The following is an 18,771-nucleotide window of genomic DNA, read 5'->3' on the forward strand; positions in this document are numbered from 1 at the left end:
AAAATATGAAAGTTACAAGATAGTAGAAATTATGCTTACCTTCATTCATAGAAATTGACATCCTGTTTCTGATGTTACACAAGTATAAATGTCCAAGTAAAGAACTGTTCTTTTCCTGACAGAGTCAATAGGTTGCACCCACTTTTATAGTTCCATATAATTATACAAAGGGTGGTTCATTCTAAGAGTCAATATTATGCCTTTTTATTAGACTATCTTATATAAATGATGGGTAAACACTAAGATTGAAGAATTTCAGCTTTAAAATTTGATTATTAGCTACTGAAAAAAAAATCACCTAATTATTGCTTGTAGGTTTATCTCACCTGCCATGACCCCTTCATAATGCAGTACCACAAATCAAAATAGTTAACAATGGTAGGCTTAGGAGAATTATCCAGCTTTTTTAGAAAACTAATTACCATCTTCCTACTGAATAAAAGATTTTAAGAAAAGTAAAAGGATCGTAGCATTATCACCTGTTAAAATCTGCTACATACCAGTAAATTGGGGATAAAACTGGCCTATCCAAGGAGAATTATCTAAAATAAAATATGATAGATGCCTCATACCATAAGCATACATCTGTGTCTATCATAGATACGATTTGAAGAAAAATGCATTTCTAAAGAGGGTAACTATGAAGTTACCTTATGAAAGCTGTAATATTTAAAAATTAAGTTAACTTTGCACATCAACTATGACAGCTTGATTAAAGATGTCCCATCTGGGGCGCCTGGGTGGCTCAGTCAGTTAAGCATCTACGTTCGGCTCAGGTCATGATCTCAGGGTCCTGGGATCGAGCCCTACATTGGGCTCCCTGCTCAGTGGGGAGCCTGCTTCTTCCTCTGCCTGCAGCTCCCCCTGCTTGTGCTCATGCGCTCTCTCTGTCAAATAAATAAATAAAGTCTTAAAAAAAAAAAAAAGTCCCGTCTGATGTATTCTGTTTTCTGTCCCGAAAGCATTTTTATTCACTCATGTAATTATTATTTAGAAACACTGATTGAGTAGTAAGTATAATAGGTAGTGTATTAGGCTTTCCCTGAGTGCTGCCCACTTAGACAAGTAGATGTTTTCGCTAAAGTATACAAAGTGTATTAGCATAAACTACCTGTGGTAATAAAAGTTGGTACTTTAATCATACAAAGTCCAAGATAGGTATTCCTAATCAGCCAGAAACTTTTCTCCAAGTGATAGTTCAGAAACCAAGGATAGTGACTCATATATCTCATATAGGGACTCTGCCACCTTCATCTCAGGGCTTCCCATGTTGCCTTGTTTATTTGTATCCAGCCATGGAAGACAAAAAAAGCATGGAGCAGCTCCAGGGGTATTGTTTTGGGCTAGGTCCTTTGTGGTTACATGACTGTAATAACTGCAAAGGAGGCTGGGAAAGGTGGTGCTGAGGAGGAAGAGGGAGTTTATTTCTTGATAGTCCCTCCTGCAGGTGCTCTGGGACTGCAGCTTGGTGGAAGGTTGGTCAAAGATGGCTCTCTGAAGGAAGCAAAACCCATCTGATTTGATGAGTAGCAGCTAACCAGGAGAAAATTGGAGTGGTGAAGGAAGAGGCATGTGAGCAAGATCATTGTAGATAAAAGGAAGAGCCATGTGCAAATCATAGGCATGAGAGAAGATGGTAAAATTAAGGCATTTCAAGAACATGGGTTCCTGTGAAGGAATAGAAGGAAAACAGCATGAGGGGCCATGGATGGTTTTTGTAGTATGGTTGTCCTCTTTGTAGGGTGTAAAACTCCACACATCTTTTTGTGTGTCTCTCTAACAATATTGTAGGGATAAAGCAAGCAGGATAAGAGTAGAAAAAGTAAAATCAGTAAAGATGGCATAGTGGCCATAAAGTTGAGAAGGAAGAAGTCCTGAGTCATGGCAATGGAAATAACGAGGGGGCAGGATTTATTAGACATCTGGGACATAGACACTACAGACATTGGAGGACAATTTAAGGGTGAGATGAGTGAAAGTAGAGTGTAAAATGGCTTCAGGGTTTCTGGTTTCCTTGAAATGGAGACAGAGGAAGGAAAAAGTGAGAAGTGTTCAGAGAGGAGAGAGAAAAAAAATCCTGCCATCCAGAAGGCCATGAGATCAGAGATTTTAAAATGTTCGAAAAGGGGGCACCTGGGTGGCTCAGTTGTTAAGCGTCTGCCTTCGGCTCAGGTTATGATCCCAGGGTCCTGGGATCGAGCCCTGCATCGGCCTCCCTACTCCGCAGGAAGCCTGCTTCTCCCTCTCCCACTCCCCCTGCTTATGTTCGCTCTCTCGCTGTCTCTCTCTCTCTCTGTCAAATAAATAAAGCCTTTTAAAAAATGTTAGAAAAGTTTAATTTTGCAAAATCTGGAAATGGTAAAATGAGAATCAAAGGGTAATTTTTCAATGTGGAAACTAGAATCTCACTAGTGACCTTGCTAACAGCAATATGAACATTTAAATTTATTGGTTAATACAAAGCATTTTAATAACTTTGGAAATAACATCACATTTGTTATAAATAATAGCACAGCTTAGTTTAGTGTTTAAGTGATTCAGTTATAGATAGGAAGGGGTTTTGATGTTTGTCACAATGATATTGGACAAATTTTAAAATGAATGATTATGCTTTGAACATAAAAAAGATGATTTCTATACAGAATTACTGGAGTTCCAACCCTGGCATGTCTCCGTATGGCAGACTTTCATCTCTGCTTAAATTTGTTGGGAAATATGATGATAATGCATGTGAATATTATTACTAAAATGTCATGCTAAGTGTTGTAACTTACAATAATTTTTTTAAGTTCAATATAAAAATGATAGAAGATCATGCTGTTAGCAAGAATGATGACTTCTGGAACTTATGACAACAAAATTTCAAGGTATGCAGAATCAAAAATTTTTTTCAAATCCTTATAGCCAATAATATGCTTTAGTTATTTATTATCAAAGATAAACATTTTAACAACAGACATTTCAATGCAATACCAAATCTCTGAAGGATAAAAAAAAAACAGCTTATAGAAATTAGCAAAACTGGAATTGGTAGAATGGAAAATCTCTCAAAACTGAAAATGCAATACTGCATTATCTGAAATGACAAAGTCTCAAAGAAATAAAAGTGTGGAATTGACCTATAAAATGTATTTGATTATACAATCACATACTCTTAAAAACTGAAATGGAGCACCCTTTTCTCTGTATATTCCATGCGAAGCTCAAAAACTTAAGTGGTGAATGACCTGCATTTATTTTAAACTTAATGAGTTCTTACAAAAAAAAAATAAGTAACCTGCCTTTTACATTTGGTTATTTTTGGTTTTGTTTCTCTGTGGACTCACCAGGGATGAAGGAAATGCAGTAATTCCATAGTGGAAAGTAAAACAGCTATGGACTAATACAGAGGACACTACAAATGTTGGTTGTCATCTCAGTAGGAAATCAGCAAACCCATGCCCAAAGTACCATCTACTCACACAAGATTCCACAAATGCTCTGCTAAACCAATCTTTTCCAGGCCAAGAGACCAAAAGTTCGTGCAATGACATGGAATTTGAAGTAAGAAAACCAAGGTCTGAGTCCCGGCTGGCCATCTGGCAATTTTGTGACCTTAGGTTGGTCGTGTAATTTCTCTGAATTTCTCATCTCTTATGCACAAAATGGAAACAGTAAAACCAGCCTCCCTAGGGTTGTTACAAGCAAATTAGACAGTGTATGAGAAAATGTTGATTAAACTTTTAAGTGCAGCATAATCATCTGGGGTTTATGAGCACCATTACAAAATACTTATTTATTATGCTGATGATCAGTAATAGGAGAACGCATTAGGAGCACAATGCAAGACAAAACATTTATGAGCCATTCAGGTGGAGAAACATTAAATCTTGGACTTTTTCTAAAGTCAAAGGTCCTTCTTTGTGGTTCTTGGGAATAAGATGAGCCTTTGGGGAAATGGCTATAGAGTGATTCTTTAATTGAGTCATTGTAATAAAAGGGAAATAATGCTTTATGCTTCTTTATTCCAGAGTCAGCAAGATACTTACAGTAATTACTGGACACTGTTTACTAAATTGATAGTAACATTTATTAATGAATACAGTGAGCCAGGTTTTGTACTTATTTAAGTGCGTCACATTTATTACCTCAGTGAATTCTCATGACAACTTACGAAGTAGGTCCTTTATTTTGTCCATTTTACAAATCAGGCAATAAAGTCATGGAATGGTGGAGTGACTTTCCCAAGTCGATGTATATGGCTTTTAAGGACTGCCACAGATAGAGATTCTGTAGCATCTTTGGTTGTCAGTTCTAACATTTAATGATCTCTATGCATCACCAAGTCTCAAATACTCTCTCTATTGCTCTACTCATGGAAGTTATTTTTATCTGTAAACAATGAGACCTGATAGTCTGATTCATCCTAACTGTGCTCAATAAATGCTTCCAGGCAGATTACCTGACCAAGAGGAAATCCTTCCAGATATAAATTTCCTGTGTTGTGGTTAAAGAAAAACAAAATACAATTGCTTACTTGCTCAGTAAGATACAAAATTAATCCAAATTAGGGGTCTGCATTGGACAAATCATTTGTCACCCTCATTGAGAGATTCCAAGCACAGATCAAAGGAAGATAACTACTTAATATCTAATAAAGGCCAAATGGAGAGCCAGGGTGAAAATTATTAGCCTCGTTCTTTAAAAGTTGCTTCCCTACTATTGAAAACATCAAGAGAAATATCACAGTTTTGTTTTATAGCTAACAACATTTAAAATAAATCTTAGTGCATAAATTGAAATAGAATATTATGGTCAAACATTAATCTCCCATTTTAAATGAGACATTTATTTTATTAACATTTACTGAAGACCCTCTGGACTAGATGCTGGAGATAAGAAAGAAAGGAAAAGAAAAAAGAAAAAACACAAGACATGGTTTCTGGCCTAAAGGCCTTCTCCTGGGAGGAAAAGCACATACGTGTGTTTGCAGGAGTCAAGAGATGGTGGCAAAGGCATTTCAGGGAGAAGAGACAGCATGGACAAAGGCTTGATGGACTGGAAGTCTGATGTAAGTTTTTCAGTGTTCTCAGAACATAAAATTGATAGGTGAGGGGCTGCTGCATCAGAAGGTAGAAACGAGATTGCTAAGGGCTTTCTTATCCTGTAGATTGTAAGAAACACCAAAAAAAAAAGTGGGACAACATTCAGTTTGCTACTTAGAAATTATCAGTCTGGTGCTTGTCTGAAGAATAATTTGAAGGCACAAAACTTAAAGACAGGGGGACCAGTTAGGAAGCCCTAACAGGCAGGTGATGATAAGAGTCTGGTTGGGGGGCAGTAGAAATTCAAATAGAGAGCCGAGTGGATAGACAAGATTTATAGGAGACAGAAACAGCAAAAATTCTAAGCAGTTGAATGTGGGTAGAGGAAAGGGGATTTTTTTTTTCTTATTAATCCATTTCTGGGTGATGAGTGGTATCATTCATCTAAAGATCAAGAGAGAGGTCTGAACTCAAGGGACAGTTTAGATCATCAGAGTAAAGGAAATCAAACAAAATGAATAGATAGAGAACAAAGATTACAAGCCAGACTAGTATCATAAATGAGCGAGGATTGGTGGAGAAAATAAAAGTACTGTGAAAATAACATAAATGAGAGTGGCAAATGTGGGTAACTACATCCTGTCTAAAGTTTTGCTACTCAAAAATGTGGTTCATAGACTGTCAATATTAACATTACCTGAAAGCGTGTTAGAAATGCAGAATCCCAGACCCAACCCCAGAGCTACTATACCCTGATATTCATTTTAACTAGATTCCCAATGGATACTCAGGCATACTGAAGTCTGGGAAGCCCTGATTTAAAAGGTCCAATTGTTTTTTCTGCTCTAATTGTTTTGATGTAAGAATATGAGCCTGGTATTATCAAGTCTGATTTTTCAAGAGACAATTTCCCAATTTTAAGAGATGGTAGCTGTGTGGTCAAGGCCCAGAAGGAAGCAGAATTATGCCAGATGATTCAAATGTAGAGAAATAAAAGGCCTTCTTATAGAGGTGGGTTGGGATGAAGAAACCAACAATGGCTGGTGAGGCTTCCACTAGTTAGCAAGAATGCCCTGGGAAGCATGATAGCCTGCTGAGGCAGAAGGAAAAGAACTAGAGCTTCCAGAGCCCACTGGGACCCAGAGTACTAGAGGAGGACCTGCTGGCAGGAACAAGGCCACCACCAGAGAGACAGCATTGAAAGAGGAAGGAAGCAGGAAAGAACTACTTGACTTCTCTCTCCCGAGGTCCTTCAATGTTCTGCTGGTGTCTTTTGTCCACATCCATGAGCAAGCCTTAAAGGAGCCCACAGGAGTCACCTCCCAGGGCAACTGAGAAGAACAAGAACAGGTGGGGAAAGAAGAAAGACTATGCAAGCAAAACCAAAAACTTTTGGGGCCATATCTAGAATAAAGAGAGTGGAGAGCCAAGACTGATGTCCTGGGGAATGCCACCTGCACCCCACCATGTAAGTGTGATGCATTGCCCCTTTAAGTAGTGCCACTGAGTTAGAGGAAAGAATGTGGTACAAAGTAATAGCTTGGGCTAAAAAGGAGCCCCTAAAACCATCCAAGAATCTCCACAAGAAGGGGATCATCCTCTCTCTTGTCTTATTCTCCTGTTGCTTCCCAGTGCTGTCTTCCTTCCACTTTTTCTCCTGCACCCTGCACTTCCAGAGTAATATTTTTTTCTCTTGGGTGAGCATCCTTTAATAAGGATCCCAGTCCATTTCAGGGAAATAATCTAATCCAATTCCATCCATCTGTTCAAAGAGTGAAAATCTCCTCTTGTGGAACATGTTCCCACAAGATGCTGGCCAACATGGCCAACCAGAGGTACAAAGGGTGCACTGCACACCACAGGCTTTGATGCCCTGTTTGAACAGCTAATTTTCCTTCTGCACAGATGTTAATCTGTTATGGTCATGTGTTTATATTGCCAAATGTCTGATTTTCTGTAAAGTTGCCATATCACTGTCTTACAGTACTGTTGCCTATTCACAAGGGTTTAAGGCATATGAAAAATTTAAAACATTAGGAAAACTATCTTAGCAAGTGAAATAAATATTTGGGGAGAAGATAAACTCAGATGTATTTGTTCCAGAATAGTAACTGCTATATACACTCCATCTTCATTTGTTGATTTTTCCTTCAGTGGACTTTGGGCTATCTTTTAAGGTTCTTGGATACATTTCCCAGTGTTCTTTTATTTTGATTTCATGGAAATAACTTGTTCTGGGGTACAAACGTGAAATATCAGAGGTTCCTATGCTTGTAATTATTTTTGCATAGTGGTGACAAACTTGCATTCATCTACTAGCATTTCTTTCTACTGGTTCTTGGTGGTGTTATTGTAGGACTGAAAATATCTGTTCAAATATTATCATTCCAATTTACTCATTTAGCTAGAGCAAGTTTGCATTCCAATGTGATCTTACTTATGAGCCCACCGTTAAAATACATATAGGTATTATGTTTGTGCAGTAAAAATATTAAATAAGTTTTATATCTTTTCATATTGATTTCAAATGACCTATATTTGGCATATAAGACCTACATTTGGCATCTCATAAGTGAATTCGGTGAAGACTTTTGTTCACAATGGTGCATGGCAAACAGCCCAGGATAGATGTTGTTCCTTGCCTACCTGATGTCCATTCTAATTTTTTTTCTTTGAAAATACTGAGTTTTGCTCAATGAATCTCAAGGACTAAGCCATAATATGTCTAAACTGATCATGGTAGTCTAGGTATGAACACCTAGAACTTGAGACATGAGGAGGTTGGCTGGGGAGCAGTGGGCTTTTGAGAATAATTTTTCTCCTTGATTATAGGAGAGAATCATATGATGAAAAGCCCTTTTCTTCCTACTTACCTCCTTCCTTCAGCTTTGGACATTGTCATGTAAGGATTTAATGCCATGGTCTGCAGCAACCATTTTGTAGCATGAGGCAAACTGCTTGAATGGAAGATGGCATGTAAGGATGACAGAAGAATGAACAGATTCTACATCTGTGACACAGTCATGGAGCTATGGAACCATTCCTGGAACCCCTTTTCCCTGTGCTTTTGGTTAATAAAACAATAAAGGCTTTCTTTTACTTGCATTTAAAAACAGTCCTTCAAATGCATATAATTATACAAGGCCTCTCCCAATTTCTCATTGAAATGCTAATGGTGACATAGAAAAATTACTAGTAACTCATTCTAAGAACAAAACAGCAACAACAAAAAGTCCTTATCATTACTCTTTTCCCTTTATTAAATATGGCACAAATTTGGGAGATGTCTCTTGGGTGCTCGAAAAAGAAACCAATCAAAATCAAGCAGAGATTAGCCTCCAAAATTTTGGCTTTATTTTTTATTGTGGGAAGGAGGACTTATTACTCATATTTTTTTTTAAAGATTTTATTTATTTATTTGACAGAGAGCACAAGTAAGCAGAGAGGCCGATAGAGGGAGAAGCAGGCTCCCCGCTGAGCAGGGAGTTCGACGTAGGGCTCAATCCCAGCACCATGGGATCATGACCTGAGCCAAAGGCAGATGCTTAACCAACTGAGCCACCCAGGCATCCCATTACCCATATTTTCAAGAACAAAATAAACTAGGGGCACCTGGGTGGCTCAGTCGGTTAAGTGTCTGCCTTTGGCTGGGGTCATGATCCCGGGGTCCTAGGATGAAGCCCCACATCGAGCCCCCTGCTCAGTGGGGAGTCTGCTTCTCTCTCCCTCTGTGCCCCCTTCCCAATTGTGCTCTCTCTCTTTCTCTCAAATAAATAAAGTCTTTAAAAAAAAAAAAAGAACAAAAACTAGCAGGAGTTTTCTCTATGTTCTATTGCTGAAGCCAGTTACAGTGAGGGAAAAATCAATATTGATAGCTTTGCCAATGTACTCCTCTGCTTTGTCACCATAAAATTTCTTAATCGAAAGATTACCTAGGAAAGCACCATTATATTTCAAGGGCTTAGGCCAGCTTTTTCAATGATGACTCAGGCTCCTAACATCAAGATATGTTGAGTAAAATTAGGTCATGATAATATAAATTCCTTTTACCATCATGAAAGAGTATCATTGGTTTAAACATCCTGTGCTCAAGAAACATTATAATTCCTTTGTATAAATATCCAAACCACAGTGATAAACATGGCCAGAGTATTACTGTATCACTTGAATCCACAAAGTTATAATTTGCTACAGAAAACTAAATTTCCATTTTCTGCCACTTGAATTCTTATGAACCTTCTTACAATTTTACATTCAAATGTTGATTTTTAAAAAGCAATTGTGTCAAATATATTTGCTCATATGCATCATTCCAAAAATAGAATGTATAAAAAAACCACTTAAGAAAACTAGAAAACTCTAGCATAGAGATCCATAGGAAAGAGAGGCATTTTAAACATAGAGTTTAAATGTGTGTGTGTGTGTGTGTGTGTATACACATACATAATGTTTAGGGAATATTTCACAAATTGAACCTGTGTCACTGGCACCCAGGTGAAGAAACAAAATATTACCAGAACCTCAGAAGACCCCACTTGTGCCCCTTTTAGTAATCTACTTTAACCACCATACTGGCTTATCACATCATTATCTTTGCCTAATTATGTAATTTATGTAAATTAAACACTCCTTCATGGCTTGGTTTTTCTTTTTTTTTTCTTTTTTTTTCTTTTTTTTTTTTTTAAAGATTTTATTTATCCGACAGTGAGAGACACAGTGAGAGAGGGAACACAAGCAGGGGGAGTGGGAGAGGGAGAAGCAGGCTTCCCGCAGAGCAGGGAGCCCGATGCGGGGCTCGATCCCAGGACCCTGGGATCATGACCTGAGCCGAAGGCAGACGCTTAACGACTGAGCCACCCAGGCGCCCCATGGCTTGGTTTTTCATTCAATATTAGGCTGAGATATTTTGGAATTGTTTCATGCAGCTGTAAATCATTCATTCTCATTGCTGCATATATTCCAATGTGTGAATATACTACTATTCACTAATCCATTCAATTTCACATTTGAAATTTTCAGGATTTTGCTATTAAAAATAGTATCACTGTGAAAATTCTCTTTCATGTCCTTTGGCAAATATATGTTCCTGGTTTTTTTGTTGAGTGTATATGTAGAATTATTGGGTCGTAGGGTATGTGTCTGTTCAGTTGTAGTAGATGCCCCTGTTTTGCAAAGCAGTTATACCAATTTATATTCACACCTGTGTTGTGTAAGTGTTCCAATTTATCCACATCTTTGCCAACACCCAATATTTTCCATCTTTTTCATTTCTCATCTCTGGCAGGAGTATTGTGGTATCATGTGGTTTAAATGTGCAATTCCTTAATAACAATGAAATTGAACATTTTATTATAAGTTTACTAGCTATTTGACTATCCACTTTTGTAATGTATATGTTGAAGTGTTTTTTCAATAGCTTTGGGACATATATGTTTTTCTTACTGATTGGTAAGAGTTCTTAATATGTCCTAGATAAAAGTCCTTTTTTTAAGGTGTATATAAGAGAGTATCTTCTCCCACTCTGTGAATTGTCCTTAGACTATTTCAGTAGTGTCTTTTGATATACAGAAGTCTTAATTTTAACATAGTCAACTTTGCCAACTTTTCCTTTTATCTTTAGTGTTTTTTGTATATTATTTTAAACAATCTGCATACTCCAAGTCATATAATGGCATCTTAAATTTCTTTCCAAAAGCTTTGATATTGTATCTGTCACATAAAGATCTACAATTTATATAGAATTAATATATGTGGTGTGAGATTTTTATATGTGGTGTGGTGTGAGTCAAAGTACACTTGTCTCTCATATGAACATCTCATTGATCCAGCACCATTATTAAAAAGCTGTTTTGCCTATTGTACTCCTAGGTCATTTTGTCATAATGTAGGTATCTAGATAAATGTAGGTTTGTTTCTGGCGTGTCTATTTAGTCCTTCTGTTCAGTTTGTGTACTTTTGCCCTAGTGAAAAAGTCTTGGTCTGTCTGGTGACTAGCTATGTAGGAGCCTACAAAAGTCACCCCATTAAAACAAAAGATACTTTGATCACCCAGGAAATTCCAGAGGATTTAGGAGCTCTAGGTCAGGAATCAGGACAAAGACCAAATACTAGAATAAAAGATGTTCTTTTTTTATTAACATATAATGTATTATTTGTTTCAGGGGTACAGGTCTGTGATTCATCAGTCTCACACAATTCACAGAGCTCACTGTAGCACATACCCTCCCCAATGTCCATCACCCTGCCACCCCATCCCTCCCACCCCCCTCTGCTCCAGCAACCCTCAGTTTGTTTCTTGAGATTAAGAGTCCCTTCTGGTTTGTCTCCCTCTCCGGTTTCATCTTGTTTTATTTTTCCCTCCCTTCCCCTATGATCCTCTGCTTATTTTTCAAATTCTTCATATTAGTGAGACCATATGGTACTTTCTTTCTCTGATTGACTTATTTCGCTTAGCATAATACCCTCTAGTTCTATCCACGTTGTTGCAAATGGCAAGATTTCATTCCTTTTCATGGCTGCATAATATTCTATTGTGTATATGTATATATGTGTGTGTGTGTGTGTGTGTATATATATATATATATATATACCACATCTTCTTTATCCATTCATCTGTTGATGGACAGCTAGGCTTTTTCCATAGTTTGGCTATTGTGGACATTGCTGCTATAAACATTGGGATGCACCTACCCCTTCAGATCCCTACATTTGTATCTTTGGGGTAAATACCCAGTAGTGCAACTGCTGGGTCATAGGGTAGCTCTATTTTCAACTTTTTGAGGAACTTCCGTACTATTTTCCAGAGTGGCTGCACCAGCTTGCATTCCCACCAACAGCATAGAAGGGTTCTCCTTTCTCTGCATCGTCGCCAACATCTGTCGTTTCCTAACTTGTTAATTTTAGCCATTCTAACTGGTGTGAGGTGGTATCTCATTGAGGTTTTGATTTCTATTTCCCTGATGCCGAGTGATATTGAACACTTTTTAATGTGTCTGTTGGCCATTTGGATGTCTTCTTTGCAGAAATACCTGTTCATGTCTTCTGCCCATTTCTTGATTGGATTATTTGTTCTTTGGGTGTTGAGTTTAATAAGTTCTTTATAGATTTTGGATACTAGCCCTTTATCTGATCCCATATCTGATATGTCATTTGCAAATATCTTCTCCCATAGAATAAAAGATGTTCTTATCATCCGTATCCCTCAGGAAATTATAAGAATTTTAGGAGCTCTATATTAGGGACCAGTGACAAAAACCAAAATATATATTTCTTATTATGCCACACATCCACTTAAACTTAGAAGTAACTATTTCATACCAAAGCCTATATCATAATGAATTTCAGCTGGGCTAGTACTTTTTTGGTTTTGGAATTTTACTTACAATTTATTATTTCATAACTGTTAATAAAGCTTTTAAGTCTTAATAATAGGGATATATTATCATGAGTTCTTTCCCACAGAGAATTCTGGTGATCAGCGTTTTAGGTAAGAAAGACTGTAAGAAACAGACTCTTAACTATAGAGAGCAAACTGATGGTTACTGGAGGGGAGGTGGATTGGGGGGGTGGAAAGGTTAAATAGGTGATGGGCATTAAGGAGAGCACTTGTGATGAGCACCAACTGTTGTATGGAAGTGATGAATCACTAAATTTTATACCTGAAACTAATTATTGCACTATGTTAACTGGAATTTAAATAAAAACTTAAAAAAGAATATAATATATATATAAAATTATTAAAATATATATATGAAAAATAAATGCAATGCTATCCTATTGGTCTTTACAATTTATGGCAAATTGTAACGTCTTGGCAAACCAAAAGACTAAAAAAAACTCTAGTGTTCTTTGCTAATCTTCATTTAATTTTCATTTACTGTGTTAAATTCAGTCTTGATTCAAACTTCTGAGGGGGCGGAGCAAGATGGCGGAGGAGTAGGAGACCTGGATTTCGTCTGGTCTCAGGAATTCAGCTGGATACGGATCAAACCATTCTGAATATCTATGAACTCAACAGGAGATCAAAGAGAAGAATACCAACAACTCTCTGAACAGAAAGGCGACCACTTACTGGAAGGTAGGACGGGCGGAGAAGTGAATCCGAGGTGATATTCGGGAGGATAGACGGCGGGGGAGGGGGCCTCCGTCGGCCGCTTCTGGCAAGTGATAGAGCCGCGGAGCACAAAATCGGAACTTTTAGAAGTCGGATCCGCTGAGGGACGTCGCTCCAGTGCCTAAGCGGGGGGTGGAACCCTCGTGGGACAGTGTGGTCTCAGGCCCCTCAGAGTCACAGAAAGACTGGGGGTGCCTGAGTGCGGCAGAGCTCCCAGGTATCGGAGCGGGGAAGCCGGCTGCAGAGACGGAGCCGAGGCGCGGGCTCTCAGCTCGGGGTGGCCATAAACTGTGATCGGCAACACAGTCGGGCCACTGCTTCTCCAGCAGGAACCCAACAAACGGCAGATCCAGGGAGACTCCCCTTCCTCCCCTGGGAGGAGCAGCGTGGAAGCGCACCGCAGGGAACTGCTGGGTTTGGAGACTCCACACCGAGTCAGGTACCAGAGATAGAAACGCTTGGTCACAGGCCGGGTGAGCATGGAGTGTGGCCGGAGACCAGGGACATGGGAGTGACTGACGGCTTTTCTCTGGGGGCACACTGAGGAGCAGGGCCCCGAGTTCTCGGCTCCTCCTGGCGGAGATTGGGAGGCCACCATTTTCACTCTCGTCCTCCAACGCTGTACGGAAAGCTTGCAGGGAACAAAAGCTCCCAAGAGCAAACCCGAGCAGATTGCTTAGCCCAGACCGACAAGGGGGGCGCAATTCTGCATCCGGCAAAGATATTTGGGAACCAAGGCAACAGGCCCTTACCCCAGAAGACCAGCACGAACAGCAAGCTAAGACCAAGTTTACCAATCAAGGAGAACAGGAGAACTCCAGCGTTAGGGGAATATTGCACATAGAATTCATAGCTTTTTTACCGTGATTCTTTAGTTTTTCAAACTTAATTTAACTGGTTTTTTTTTATTTTTCTTTTTCCCTTTTCAACCAACATCTTATCAATCCCTTTTTAAAAAAAAAGTTTTTATTTTTCAAATTTAGAGTCATATTCTATCCCTTCAGAGTAGTACCCATATTTTTGGCATATATATATATAGGTTCTCTCTTTAAAATTTTGAGATACACTTTCTTCTAACAGATCAAAATATACCCTAAATCACTAGTGTATGGCTTTGTTCTAGTCTCCTGCCTGATCACATTCTCTCCCTTTTTTTTTTTTAATCTTTTTTTTTCAAACAACTTCTTATCAATTCCTTCTATAAAATCTTTTATAATTTTCATCTTTACAGTCATCTTCCATCCCTTCATTATATCAACCCTTATTTTGTACATATATAAGTCTTTCTTTCTTTTAAATTTTAAGAGGCACTAACAGACCAAAATACACCCAAAATCTAGTGTGTGGCACTGATCTATGCACTAGCCTGATCATATTTGATCATATTCTGTTTCTTTTTGTTTTGTCCTGTTTTTGTTTTTATCTTTTTCTTCTTCTTTTTTTTCTCTTTCTTGTTTCTTTCTTTCCCTTTCTTTACCCCTGGTTTCAGGTCTTTTCTGATTTGTTTAGAGTATATTTGCTGTGGACATTATTAACCTGTTACCATTTTGTTCTCTCATTCATCTAGTCTCTGGACAAAATGACAAGATGAAAAAAATCACCTCAGCAAAAAGAACAAGAGGTAGTACTGTCTGCCAGGGACCTACTCAATACAGACATTAGTACGATGTCGGACCTAGAGTTCAGAATCATGATTTTAAAGATCCTAGCTGGGCTTGGAAAAAGCATGGAAGTTATTAGAGACACCCTTCCTGGAGAAATAAACTAAAATCTAAACAAATCGAAATCAAAAAGGCTATTAATGAAGTGCAATAAAAAATGGGGGCACTAACTGCTAGGTTAAATGAGGCAGAAGAGAGAATCAGTGATATAGAGACCAAATGATGGAAAATGAAGCTGAGAGAAAGAGAGATAAACAACTACTGGATCACGAGGGAGGAATTCGAGAGATAAGCAATATGATAAGATGAAACAACATTAGAATAATTGGGATCCCAGAAGAAGAAGAAAGAGAGAGAGGGGCAGAAGGTATATTGGAGCAAATTATAGCAGAGAACTTCCCTAATGTGGGGAAGGAAACAGGCATCAAAATCCAGGAGGCAGAGAGAACCCCTCTCAAAATCAATAAAAATAGGTCAACACCCCGACATCTAATAGTAAAACATACGAGTCTCAGAGACAAAGAGACAATCTTGAAAGCAGCTCGGGAGAAGAGATATGTAACCTACAATGGTAGAAACATTAGATTGGCAACAGACCTATCCACAGAGACCTGGCAGGCCAGAAAGGACTGGCATGATATCTTCAGAGCACTAAACGAGAAAAATATGCAGTCAAGAATACTATATCCAGCTAGGCTCTCATTGAAAATTGAAGGAGAGAGAAAAAGCTCCCAGGACAAACAAAAACTAAAGGAATTTGCAAACACAAAACCAGACCTAACAAGAAATATTGAAAGGGGTCCTCTAAGCAAAGAGAGAGCCTAAAAGCAGCATAGACCAGAAAGGAACACAGACAATATACAGTAACAGTCACCTTACAGGCAATACAATGGCACTAAACTCATATCTTTCAATAGTTACCCTGAATGTAAATGAGCTAAATGCCCCAATCAAAAACACAGGCTATCAGATTGGATTAAAAAACAAGACCCATCGATATGCTGTCTGCAAGAGACTCATTTTAGACCCAAAGACACCCCCACATTGAAAGTGAAGGGGTGGAAAACCATTTACCATGCTAATGGACACGAAAAGAAAGCTGGGGTGGCAATCCTTATATCAGACAAATTAGATTTTAAAACAAAGACTGTAATAAGAGATGAGGAAGGACACTATATCCTACTTAAAGGGTCTATCCACCAAGAAGATCTAACAATTGTAAATATCTATGCCCCGAACATGGGAGCAGCCAATTATATAAGGCAATTAATAACAAAAGCAAAGAAACACATTGACAACAATACAATAATAGTGGGGGACTTTAACACCCCCCTGACTGAAATGGACACATCATCTAAGCAAAAGATCAACAAGGAAATAAAGACTTTCAATGACACACTGGACCTAATGGACTTCACAGACATATTCAGATCATTCCATCCCAAAGCAATGGAATACACATTCTTCTCTAGTGCCCATGGAACATTCTCCAGAATAGATCACATCCTAGGTCACAAATCAGGTCTCAACCGCTACCAAAAGATTGGGATAATTCCCTGCATATCTTCAGACCACAATGCTTTGAAACTAGAACTCAATCACAAGAGGAAAGTCAGAAAGAACTCAAATCCATGGAGGCTAAAGAGCATCCTACTAAAGAATGAATGGGTCAACCAGGAAATTAAGAATTAAAAAAATTCATGGAGGGCGCCTGGGTGGCTCAGTTGGTTAAAAAAATTCATGGAAACCAATGAAAATGAAAACACAACTGTTCAAAATCTTTGGGATACAGCAAAGGCAGTCCTGAGAGGAAAGTATATAGCAATACAAGCCTTTCTCAAGAAACAAGAAAGGTCTCAAATACACAACCTAACCCTACACCTAAAGGAGCTAGAGAAAAAACAGCAAATAAAGCCTAACCCGGCAGGAGAAGAGAAATCATAAAGATCAGAGCAGAAATCAATGAACTAGAAACCAAAAGAACAGTAGAACAGATCAATGAAACTAGGAGCTGGTTCTCTGAAAGAATTAACAAGATTGATAAACCCCTGGCCAGACTTATCAAAAAGCAAAGAGAAATGACCCAAATCAACAAAATCATGAATGAAGGAGGAGAGATCACAACCAACACCAAAGACATACAAACAATTATAAGAACATATTATGAGCAACTCTATGCCAGCAAATTAGATAACCTGGAAGAAATGGCTACATTCCTAGAGATGTATCAACTACCAAAATTGAACCAGGAAGAAATAGAAAACCTAAACAGACCTATAACGACTCAGGAAATTGAAGCAGTCATCAAAAATCTCCCAACAAATAAAAGCCCAGGGCCAGATGGCTTCCCAGGGGAATTCTACCAAACTTTTAAAGAAGAATTAATACCTACTCTTCTGAAACTGTTCCAAAAAATAGAAATGGAAGGAAAACTTCCAAACTCATTTTATGAGGCCACCATTACCTTGATCCCAAAACCAGACAAAGACCCCATCAAAAAGGAGAATAACAGACCAATATCCTTGATGAACATGGATGCAAAAATTCTCACCAAAATACTAGCCAATAGGATCCAACAGTACATTAAAAGGATTATTCACCATGACCAAGTGGGATTTATCCCTGGGCTGCAAGGTTGGTTCAACATCTGCAAATCAATCAACGTGATACAATACATTAACAAAAGAAAGAACAAGAATCTTATGATCCTCTCAATAGATGCAGAAAAAGCATTTGACAAAGTCCGGCATCCTTTCTTGATCAAAACTCTTCAGAGTATAGGGATAGAGGGTACATACCTCAGTATCATAAAAGCCATCTATGAAAAACCTACAGTGAATATCATTCTCAATGGGGTAAAGCTGAGAGCTTTCCCCTTAACGTCAGGAATGCGGCAGGGATGTCCACTATCACCACTGCTATTCAACATAGTATTAGAAGTCCTAGACACAACAATCAGGCAACAAAAATCAAAGGCATCCAAATCGGCAAAGAGGAAGTCAAACTCTCACTCTTTGTAGATGATATGTTACTGTATGTGGAAAACACAAAAGACCACCCCAAAACTGCTAGAATTCATACAGGAATTCAGTAAAGTAGCAGGATATAAAATCAATGCACAGAAATCAGTGGCATTCCTATACACCAACAACAAGGCAGAAGAGAGACAAATCAAGGAGTCGATCCCATTTACAACTGCACCCAAAACCATAAGATACCTAGGAATAAATCTAACCAAAGAGGCAAAGGATCTGTACTCAGAAAACTATAAATTACTCATGAAAGAAATTGAAGAAGACACAAAGAAATGGAAAAACGTTCCATGCTCATGGATTGGAAGAACAAACATTGTGACGATGTCAGTGCTACCTAGAGCAATCTACACGTTCAATGCAATCCCCATCAAAATACCATCCACTTTTTTCAAAGAACTGGAACAAATAATCCTAAAATTTGTATGGAACCAGAAAAGACCCCCGAATAGCCAGAGGAATATTGAAAAAAAAAAAAAAGCAAAGCTGGTGGCATCACAATTCCGGACTTCCAGCTCTATTACAAAGCTGTCATCATCAAGACAGTATGGTACTGGCACAAAAACAGACACATAGATCAATGGAACAGAATAGAGAGCCCAGAAATGGACCCTCAACTCTATGGTCAACTCATCTTTGACAAAGCAGGAAAGACTGTCCAATGGCAAAAAGACAGTCTCTTCAACAAATGGTGTTGGGAAAATTGGACAGCCACATGCAGAAGAATGAAACTGGACCATTTCCTTACACCACACACAAAAATAGACTCCAAATGGTTGAAAGACCTAAACGTGAGACAGGAGTCCTTCAAAATCCTAAAGGAGAACACAGGCAGCAACCTCTTCGACCTCAGCCACAGCAACTTCTTCCTAGAAACATCGCCAAAGGCGAGGGAAGCAAGGGCAAAAATGAACTATTGGGATTTCATCAAGATAAAAAGC

The sequence above is a fragment of the Zalophus californianus genome, chromosome 4, assembly GCF_009762305.2.
Source record: "Zalophus californianus isolate mZalCal1 chromosome 4, mZalCal1.pri.v2, whole genome shotgun sequence".
NCBI classification, from domain to species: domain Eukaryota; kingdom Metazoa; phylum Chordata; class Mammalia; order Carnivora; family Otariidae; genus Zalophus; species Zalophus californianus.